This window comes from Neolamprologus multifasciatus, chromosome 15 (assembly GCF_963576455.1).
Source record: "Neolamprologus multifasciatus chromosome 15, fNeoMul1.2, whole genome shotgun sequence".
NCBI classification, from domain to species: domain Eukaryota; kingdom Metazoa; phylum Chordata; class Actinopteri; order Cichliformes; family Cichlidae; genus Neolamprologus; species Neolamprologus multifasciatus.
Window position 1 is genome coordinate 26,094,776 of NC_140453.1, and position 9,530 is coordinate 26,104,305.

Genomic DNA, 9,530 nt, shown 5'->3' on the forward strand with positions numbered 1-9,530 from the left:
AGTTTAAATGAATCAACACCCCCGAGTCATTCTAACTACCAGAAATCTCGAAGCACAGGCCAAGGGGCGGTGTGGCAGCAATTTTTCACACCAGTCTATTAATTAACGAAAGACCAAGACAGACTTTTAATTAATTTGAAAGCCTGATGCTTAACCTTGTCCACCCCAGCTGTAAAACTCAGAAACCAGTTTTACTTGTTATCATCTATCGTCCACCTGGGCCTTACACAGAGTTTCTCTCTGATTTCTCAGACTTTTTATCTGATTTAGTGCTCAGCTCAGATAAAATAATTATTGTGGGTGATTTTAACATTCATGTAGATGCTAAAAATGACAGCCTCAACATGGCATTTAATCTGTTATTAGACTCAATTGACTTCTCTCAAAATGTAAACCCACCCACCACTTTAATCACACTCTAGATCTTGTTTTGACATATGGCATAGAAACTGAACATTTAACAGTGTTTCCTGAAAACCCTCTCCTGTCTGATCATTTCCTGATAACATTTACATTTACAATAATTGATTACACAGCAGTGGAGAATAGACTTTATCAAAGTAGATGTCTTTCTGAAAGCACTGTAAATAAGTTTAAGAAAATAATCCACCCACTGTTATCATCTTCAATGCTCATAGAGCAAAGCAGCTATCTGAACACTACCCCAACAGAGGTCGATCATCTTGTTAATAATTTTACCTCCTCACTACGTACGACTCTGTACTGTAGCTCCAGTGAAAACTAAGGTCTCTAATCAGAAGTACCTGACTCCGTGGTATAATTCTCAAACACGTACCCTAAAGCAGATGACTCGTAATCTGGAGAGGAAATGGCGTGTCACAAATTTAGAGGATCATCATTTAGCCTGGAGAAATAGTTTGTTGCTTTATAAGAAAGCCCTCCGCAAAGCCAGAACATCTTACTATTCGTCACTGATTGAAGAAAATAAGAACAACCCCAGGTTTCTCTTCAGCACTGTAGCCAGGCTGACACAAAGTCAGAGCTCTATTGAGCCAACTATCCCTTTAACCAGGGGCGATTTTAGCCCATTTTGGGGGGTGCTTCAGCACCCCCAAAATGAATCAAAGCACCCCCAAAGATTTCTTACTTTTTTGACAATATTTGCTGTTTGTGTGAAACACTACTAAAAATATAAAAAGCATACAGTACCTGGTTGAGACGTAACATTTTAACAACAAAAGTATATGTAGCCCAGATGAAAAAAACAACACATTTACACCAATGATAGAGAAGAAAGAGTATTTATTCTCTCTATTTTAACTGTCCCCACCAACAAAGTGTCATATTTCCTATGACCATTGAATGCACCTCTCAGTTCACCCCACGTGAGGGCAACTAGCTCAGCAACCAATCAGAGCCTACCCAGGCCGCATTGACCCTGTCAGCCAGGAAGTGAGGTGAAGGTGCATGGAGTTCCCGGGTTTTTTCTCATCTCAGCAAGAGGAGTGGAGGCATCTGATACTCAAACTGAGAAATCCACGGACAAAAGAGAGGGAAAAAACTCAGAATTGAGAGGAAAGGAAGCCAGCATACTTACCTGCTGGAAATCCGGAGTCGAGTGGCTGGATGAAGGAGAGAAGCAACGTCGGTAAGACAAGTGTTATTCCGAAGAAAAAAAAAACTTGTAGAGACTTACCGTCGTGATCATGCTAATGCTAGCTCGGTGTCTCACAGGCTAACCACTCACCTTTCATCCGGAGAGCTGCTGCAATTCCGACACCAGTGTGTGTTGGGCTTTTGTGAAACAGAGCAACGGTGAGCAACATGTTCTTAGCTGCTCTAAAGCTAGTTTTTGTCAGTTCACTGTGAGTTTAAAGTAACATAGAGGGTAATTTTTAGTGCATTTCTCTCTCACGAATAGGCCTATAGTGTGGAGAAATTAAGCACACTGCTTTAATACCTCTGAACTGAACTCACATGTATATTTTGTTGCTTATTTGCACATAGTTCTGAATTTGTTATGGTGTATTGTATTTTGAATGTCAATGGTTACTTACCATAAGTATTGTTTAATTAATATTTACATGAATAGAGACATATATGAGCAACTTAGATGTTTAGTTCTCATATTTGATATACTTGAAAATTGAATGTTGTACAACAGAACTGTGAGATTTGATAAGATTTAAGATGTTAATGCAATGAATATGAGGTTGATGCAATATTTTGATTTTGTATTTTAACCTTAAAAACAGTGCATCTGAAACAGACTGATTAGAATGTACATTTTATGACCTGGATTATAGGTCAGGTTTTTTGGAGAGGACAGAAAAGTCCAAGGACCAGGACGATATTCCGGTTGTGATAGATGGCGAGCCAACCACTTTGAGGACGAGCTACCCCAAAAGAAGATACACACCACACACTCATACATTCCAATTACACTCACAAGGACCTTTGAAGTTGGCTATCGCCAGCTTAACTCTAAATTCTTAAAGGGCCCCAACGAGTACTTTTATTTTGTTTGAGTGTGCACACTATTTATTTTATTTTTTACTTTATCTGTACAAATTGGACAAATATCTGTTATACCTTGTAACAATACAAGAGTGGCTACTCAAAAGTTAACATTGTGTCCAGGTCATTATTGCTGCTCAATACTTTGGCTCCATACGAATTTGGTGTCTTCTGATTCTGGCCAGGGTCTTATTACGAGCCCAAGTAATTATTGCTCTGTAATTCACCTTTATGCCTTAAAGTTGGTTACAGAAGTGGTGAGCCAGCCAGGAGCCATTTGATTTGAGCATCAATATTGAGGCAATGACCAGCATGGATTTCATACAAAAGTCTGGTGTCAAAATACCTAATGCGGTTGTTGTCGCTGAGATAACACAGGTATCTGAGAAAGATGAACAGGTCATTGACTTTTTGAAACAGTATGGTAAAATCGCAAGAGTCCTTTTTGTTGATGATTCACTGTCCGACTTCTACCAAAACCTGATCGTTGAATACTCTAGCAGTTCAGCCTTAGAAGGTTTAGAACCTCGTTTGCCATACACGTACACAGCACAAGTTGATCCCAGCGTTGTCTATGAAATTAAAACACTCAGTAGCATGTACACTACCAAGGTTGGGAGTAATGTTACAAAGACCTACTTGGCTGAACTCAAGGAACTAGCCAAGCTGAGTGGCAAAGACTACGGTGAGGTGCTGAAGGAGATGATGTGTCAGATTGGGGAGGATGTTGAAGCCATGCGACCTACCCCTGAAGAACCTTCCCCCACGTATGTCGAGACCACTGTTGTATCTCCGCCCGCTCCTAAAGAGTGACAGTGTCACACCTCACATTCAGATGTTACACCAAGTGATATTGGTGCCACTGATCATATTCCCCTCACTAATAGAAGGAGAGCAGCGTCCCTTTCAGTAAGTGACTTGAACCCACCTGACATTCAGAAGGTCGTGGTAGAGCATATCGTACGAAGGCAAGATGTGTTCCCACACATCCAGTCCCAGGTGAGACTCCGTTCCTTCTCCGGTAAGGTTCCCAGACCTAACAACGAAACTGATTATGACACTTGGCGCACACAAATTGAACTGCTCCAAAATGATCCCAGCATGTCCCCCCTGCAAATATCCAGAAAGATCCATGAGAGCTTACTCCCACCAGCAGCTGATATAGTTAAGAGTTTACGGCCCGAGTCACCACCTGCAACTTATTTGCAGCTTCTAGATTCAGCCTTTGGCACTGTAGAAGATGGCGAGGAACTTTTCGCTCAATTCCTGAACACCCTTCAAGATCCAGGTGAGAAATCATCCACTTACCTTCACCGGCTACAGCTGGCATTAAACAGAGCCACAAAGAGGGGGGGAGTCGCATGTGAAGAAGTGGACAAACATCTACTTAAACAGTTCTGCAGGGGATGTTGGGACAATGACCTACTCAGCGCTCTGCAACTTGAACAAAAGAAGAGCAGCCCACCCCAATTCTCAGACCTGTTGTTAATGATTCGCTCTGAGGAAGATCGACAGCAAGCAAAAACTAGTCGTATGAGAAAACACATTGGCACCACAAAGCAGAGAACTCAGTTCCAGTTCCAGGGTGCACATGTTTGTGAACCAGAGGAGAAACATGAGAGTGGCATTGCTGCTATTGAGGATTTGCGAAAGCAGGTGGCGAGTCTGCAAAGTCAACTAACTACATTAATGTCACAAAAAAAAAACAAAGTTTGCAAACAGCAAGGGATCTGCAGGGAAGCCGCAGAGTAAGATGTCAAAGCCACATGATGTAGATGGACGTATGCAAAGACAGACTTCAAAGAGGCAAACAGGCAGACCCAAGCCCTGGTATTGTTTCAACTGCGGTGAAGATGGACATATCGCTCCATGCTGTGTTGACCCTGCTAACCCCAACCTAGTAGCGGGAAAAAAAGAAGCAGTTGGAGGAGAAACAACGCCAGTGGGAAGCGCGAGATTGCACAGTTTCACCTTTAAACATCTAACAGTTCTTGTTGTGGGACAAACAGGAGCTGAGGAGAGTCAACAACGTCCCTCAGACGTAAACAGTGGCAACAAAATCACAGCTGAGGTTAACTAAGTAAGTACTCCAGCAAAGATTGTCAAAGCACAAACATGTTCTGGCTTAAACCGTTCGGAGCAGAAACAATCTTTCCAACTCCCTAAACAGTTGATTGGTGCCAGAAGTACAGCTCAAGTGACAGTGAGAAGTGAAGAAGTCAACTGTCTTCTTGACTCAGGCTCCCAAGTTACCACTGTTCCTGAGTCATTCTACCAGCAGCACCTTTGCTCAATACTTTGGCTCCATACGAATTTGGTGTCTTCTGATTCTGGCCAGGGTCTTATTACGAGCCCAAGTAATTATTGCGCTGTAATTCACCTTTATACCTTAAAGTTGGTTACATATAGATAACCCCTCCCTCCCATAATGGTTTGTTCCAGCTCGCCTCTTCCGTACTCTGCTGCTAGCGGCGTTGCTGCTAGCGGCGTTGCTGCTAGCGGCGTTGCTGCTAGCGGCGTTGCTGCTAGCGGCGTTGCTCTACATTTAACCTCCAGTTACTCTTTATATAGTTAGGTAGGAGTCAGACCATGAAAACATTACACCCAGGTAACCTGCAGTGTTGAAAACGTGTTTAACACGTGTTTAACACGTTGCTACCCTACAATCCGTCCTGCTCTGTAGTAAAATCAGCAACCTTTGACCGTCCTGTTGCTCCCATTGAAATGTATACAGCCTATTTAAAATCTAAAACTTAAAATTGTCCGTAGCCTACTGTTGTTACCACTGTCCTGTTTGAAATGGATACTAACTAGCTAACTGACTGGATGCCCATTAACCTTATAACTCCTGTTGTGTGTGTGTGTGTGTGTGTGTGTGTGTGTGTGTGTTTGTGTTTGTGTACAGAGAGACAGCCAGGTTCATAATGGATATAAGGAAGTTTTTTCAAAAAAAGGAACCACATTCAGGTAAAAGTGTAAAATCAAAAGATCCGTCAATCAAGAATAATGTTGGATGAGTGTTTCAATATTTATCTTTTATTAGATGTTCGTGTGGTTTGGTTATTTTCCTTTTGGTTGAAAGTACACTGAGAGGACTTTTTGTTAGTGATCTTAATAGATTTTTTTCATATTAATGTAATTTTTCATCTAATTGAATACAATCTATTTGTGTATGATTGTCAGTCCAAAGAGGGAGAGAGGAAAGAGGGGAACGTGAGGAGAAAGTACAAGGTCAGGAAGAACCAGGTAAGAAAACAGACAGGGAACAGTGACAGGCAGAACAGAAACTGTTAAACTGACAAAGAGAAAAAAACCTGATTTTACTCTAACAATCTGGAAGTTGTGCCCTCCCCATATTAAAGCTGCTATACAGAATCTGCTAAACAAACTTGGTTGAAACATTTTGACCCTCTTTAACAACATTCCAACATAACATTATCATTGATTGGGGAGATTAAAATTAATGATATATTTTTATGTGGTTCAGCCACAACTCTACTGAAACCTCAGCCAGTAATAGGTAGGCCAACTTTTGGACCGTCCAGTTGTCTGTATGACTGCCGCAGTACGTACATCACATTTGCACACTATCAGTGCCAAACAGCCCTGGTGGAGTGAGGAGCTGTAAAGAGAAGCAGATACTCTGTTTCTAAAAATGTTTTAAGCTTGTTTCAAAGATTTTGTACAGCAGCTTTAAATGTTTTCCAAAAGCACACATACACTTATCAGTGTTTCTCAAACTTTTTACAGTGTGTACCACCTGATAAAAATGTCAAGCTCTCCTAAGGACCACTATGAAAGCATGGAACTGGGAGTGTTTTTTTATGTATGTGATCTATATTATACATACACATTAAAAGTGAATCTCTGTCCAAAAAATGCACTCAGTTTACCTTTCACTCACTATGAGCATCATTCATAATTTTCCCCCAGTAATTAAGGAACTATATGTATTTTTTTTATTCCAATCCATTCTTCTTTAGCAGCATTTAAATAACCTTTATCAGATTTGATGGTTTTGTTACAGACTTTTCAAAAAAGTGTTTTGCTTTTCTTTCACAAATGTGCGGATTAAATTGTGTTAAAATGCACAAAACAGTGATGTCATGTTTTGTGATGAGGACCCAGGCACAGAGAGACTTGATGAATTTAAGAATCTTATGATTTAATAAAGAAATTTGCAGACTTGCACAGAGATGGTAAAATTATGATGACTGATAACAGAGACAAAGACAACAGACGACGAGGACAGGGAGGATGCAGGGACTGACAGAGACAGGGAAGAAGTCTCATTGTGACGAGTAAAGTGTATGTTGGCTGGCTGGGCAGCTCTCTGGGTGCTCAGCACCCCCAAAGCTCTGATCCTAGAATCGCCCCTGCCTTTAACGTTAACTAGTAATGACTTCATGAACTTCTTGACAAATAAAATTTTTATCATTAGAGAAAAAATTACCAATAATCATCCCACATATGTAATATTATCTACAGCTACTCTTAGTACCATTGATATTAAGTTAGACTCTTTTTCTCCAATTGATCTTTCTGAGTTAACTTCAATAATTACTTCCTCTAAACCATCAACGTGTCTTTTAGACCCCATTCCTACAAAACTGCTCAAAGAAGTCCTGCCATTAATTAATTCTTCAATCTTAAATATGATCAACCTATCTCTAATAATTGGCTATGTACCACAGGCCTTCAAGCTGGCTGTAGTTAAACCTTTACTCAAAAAGCCATCTCTAGACCCAGCAGTCTTAGCTAATTATAGGCCAATCTCCAACCTTCCTTTCATATCAAAAATCATTGAAAGAGTAGTTGTCAAAAAGCTAACAGATCATCTGCAGAGGAATGGCTTATTTGAAGAGTTTCAGTCAGGTTTCAGAGATCATCACAGCACAGAAACAGCTTTAGTGAAGGTTACAAATGATCTTCTTATGGCCTCTGACAGTGGACTCATCTCTGGGCTTGTCCTGCTAGACCTTAGTGCAGCGTTTGATACTGTTGACCATAATATCCTATTAGAGCGATTAGAGCATGCTGTAGGTATTACAGGTACTGTGCTGCAGTGGTTTGTATCATATCTATCTAATAAACTCCAATTTGTACATGTAAATGGAGAGTCCTCTTCACACACTGAGGTTAATTATGGAGTTCCACAGGGTTCAGTGCTAGGACCAATTCTGTTTACATTATACATGCTTCCCTTAGGCAGCATCATCAGAAGACATAGCATACATTTTCACTGACACCCAGCTCTATTTGTCCATGAAGCCAGATAACACACACCAATTAGTTAAACTGCAGGAATGTCTTAAAGTGTCACCTCCGGTGTGGCAGACGTGTGGAGTTTGTAGAAAGGACCCAAAAGGCGGCAGCTCTGGTGCAGGTGGGTATTTATTTACAGGAGTGGGTACAAACAGCAATGGTGGGTGAACATGAAACTGGAAAACCTAAACTGGGTAAAACTAACAAAACAAACTTGAAACGAAGATGCAAAACAAAACAGGCGCACCAGAAGGCAATAAACAAAACACGAGTCCAAAACAAAAAAAAGACAACAAAGAAACACACCAGAGTCCAAGAAAACAAAGTCCAAAATAGAACAGTTCAGGGGGCCGACCGTACGGACGGCCACGGCGGCAATGTAGAAGCAGTTCAGGGGGCCGACCGTGCGGATGGCAACGGCAGCGATGTGGAAACGGTTCAGGGGGCCGACCGTGCGGACGGCAACGGCGGTGACTCAGGCAAAGGGGGTCTGGGGGCCGCCCACGACGGCCATGGCGCCCGACCAATAGCCTGGAACGTGGCCGGTGAACTGCAGACCCAGAGGTAGAAACTGGACCAGGCGAGGGTGAAGGCATGGAGGCTGGACCAGACGAGACTGAAGACACTGAGGCTGGACCAGACGAGGATGATGAGGGAGCTGCAGGTGAGGATGATGAGGGAGCTGCAGGCGAGGATGATGAGGGAGCTGCAGGCGAGGATGACGAGGGAGCTGCAGGCGAGGATGACGAGGGAGCTGCAGGCGAGGATGACGAGGGAGCTGCAGGCGAGGATGACGAGGGAGCTGCAGGCGAGGATGACGAGGGAGCTGCAGGCGAGGATGACGAGGGAGCTGCAGGCGAGGATGATGAGGGCGCTGCAGGCGGCGGCGTGGAAGCCGGAGACGGCGGCGCTGCAGGCGGCAGAGTGAAAGCCGGAGAAAGCGGCACTGCAGGCTGGACGGATCCCTTGGATCTTCCAGCGACGACTGCAGACGAAGGCCGGAGCGGTCCCTCGGACCCTCCAGCGGAGACAGGAGACGAAGACCGGACGGGCCCCTTGGTCCCTCCGGTGGAGACTAGAGACGAAGGCCGGAGCGGTCCCTCGGACCCTCCAGCAGAGACACGAGACGAAGGCCAGAGCGGTCCCTCGGACCCTCCAGCGGAGACTAGAGACGAAGGCCGGAGTGGTCCCTCTGACCCTCCAGCGGAGACACGAGACGAAGGCCGGAGCGGTCTCTCGGACCCTCCAGCGGAGACACGAGACGAAGGCCGGAGCGGTCCCAGGGACCACCCAGCAGAAGCCATCATAAAGCCAGCAGGCATGGAGTCCACTAGCTGACATAAAGGCGACTGGCAATGCACTGAGCACTGGCTCTGCCCAGGCAACGTTGACATGGTGCAGTTCTCAGGTGGCTGCTTAAACTTCAGGGGTCCAGAATCGGCTGGGGACTGAGACCTAGCCTCTGGGGAAGCCCTGGAGTGGCAAACTGTGCCAATGGCAGCTAAACCTTGAGAAACACCTAGAGTTGAAACAAGACCTTCTCTCTGCATGGAGTGAATGAGTGAAACCGGTAACACTGGAGCCTGAGCTGTGGGTGACACTGGTGACACTAGGGCCTGAGCTGCGGGTGACACTGGTGACACAGGGGCCTGAGCTGAAAGTGGCTGCTGGGCAGCTGCCACTGGTAGCTGAGCTGAGAGTGGCTGCTGGGCAGCTAACTGAGCTAAAGGTAGCTGAGTAGGCGATAAGCAGTTCATACTGCTATCCGCTGCACAAAACACAGCCCC

The 9,530-nt window shown here is 44.1% G+C and overlaps 1 long non-coding RNA gene across 1 annotated transcript; it reads left to right on the top strand.

Annotated features, from left to right (window-relative positions):
* Positions 1-1,217: 1,217 nt before the first annotated feature.
* Positions 1,218-7,964, top strand: LOC146502237 (uncharacterized). Its single transcript, XR_014869573.1, has 4 exons — positions 1,218-1,609; positions 1,696-1,776; positions 2,268-5,445; positions 5,662-7,964. It is a non-coding gene; the product is annotated as an uncharacterized LOC146502237 (long non-coding RNA).
* Positions 7,965-9,530: the final 1,566 nt, after the last annotated feature.